The 1,361-nt window shown below is 35.9% G+C and overlaps 1 protein-coding gene across 1 annotated transcript in view; it reads left to right on the forward strand.

Moving 5' to 3' along the window:
• DYNC1I1 (dynein, cytoplasmic 1, intermediate chain 1) overlaps positions 1-1,361 on the forward strand; it is a 277,749-nt gene that overhangs the window by 8,332 nt on the left and 268,056 nt on the right. The gene's annotated exons all lie outside the window — the stretch shown is intronic.

Consider the following 1,361-nt stretch of genomic DNA (forward strand, 5'->3'; position numbering starts at 1 on the left):
TCTGGGTTATTTGACTGATGGACCTTTCAGGAGCTGACAAACTTTTTTGTACTTAACTGACATCCAATATAAATTAGAAACCTTGCAATCAATTATATTTGTGCCCCAAAATAGCCTTTGATATTCTGCTGCAATGTGAACACTGACTAAGCACAATAGTAGTAGTATGTCCTATTCTATCCCACCTTACATAAATCCAGTAATTAAACCTTAAGAACAAAACAGATAAATATCCCTAAACCATGACCAACTTTTGAACTATCCCTCCACCCCTGCCAAGGGCCCTGGCAAGAGGCCCCATTTTCATTTTTCATCCATCTCTCTGCCTTACCCTCTGAGTTAGCACAGAGGGTAATCAGTGAATTAATTGTGGAACCACATGAAAATTCCTAGCTTCTTGACAGATCTGCCATTGTGTTATAGGATTTGGGCGAAATAGTTAAGCCCTTTACCCTATTAAATAAATAAAAGGAAATTGCACATGATTGAAACCAAATGGGAATCTGCACTTATGTATTGAAGTTTCTTTATGCCCATATGGCTTCTTTGGCATCTGTGATATTGAGAACCCGTTGAATCATCTGGCCTGCAGCCATCTTGGCTATTTGGTGTAGTTTCTATCTGAAGGACATTTGGCTTGTATCTGAAGGATAGAGGAAAAAAGTACATTTGCATTTCTTTTGGCTTTTTTCTTTTATTATCCTTGCTCTCAGATTTTCAGCTCATGCTGCCCTTGATCTTTGAACTTACTTCTCCTGTCTTCAAACTGGCAGTTAACATCTGGGCACATGGCAGTGTCTTCAAGAGCTGCTGTAGGCAAAGGAAAACAACCCATACACAGTAAACAGTACAATGGGATGAAACTATTAATTAAATGTAAAAATAAAGCAGCCTGGCATTTTCCTTTGTTTTGAATGAGATTTTTAAATTACCAGGTTCAACAGTTACCCTTTCTCTCTGTCACTTAGGTGCTCATAGAAAATGCAGTTTATATTCTACAGACAATACATTTTCCTCTAAATGCAGTCATACAACAGATTTTTGACTTTCCTTGACCATTTAAAATGATCCAGAATCACTTATTTCATAATCTTTTAAAGTTTTATAGACACCCCATTTTATTTCTTAATAGGTCACATCTATACTAACAAAATAATGTGAAGAATCGGAATTATCTGGATAGTTCATGCTAGAGAGATATTTAACTTGAATTGTCTGGATAGCTATTTTGATTCTCCATTTTACTTTGTTAGGGTGGACATGGCCTCAGAATCCCTAAGTTAATTCTGTCTAAATTCATTTCAAATTTTAATTTCCAAAATATGAAAAATTCACTTGACTTTCTTCCTTTTCTTTCCTGT

This window comes from Propithecus coquereli, unplaced genomic scaffold, assembly GCF_000956105.1.
Source record: "Propithecus coquereli isolate 6110/MARCELLA unplaced genomic scaffold, Pcoq_1.0 Scaffold108, whole genome shotgun sequence".
NCBI classification, from domain to species: Eukaryota; Metazoa; Chordata; class Mammalia; order Primates; family Indriidae; genus Propithecus; species Propithecus coquereli.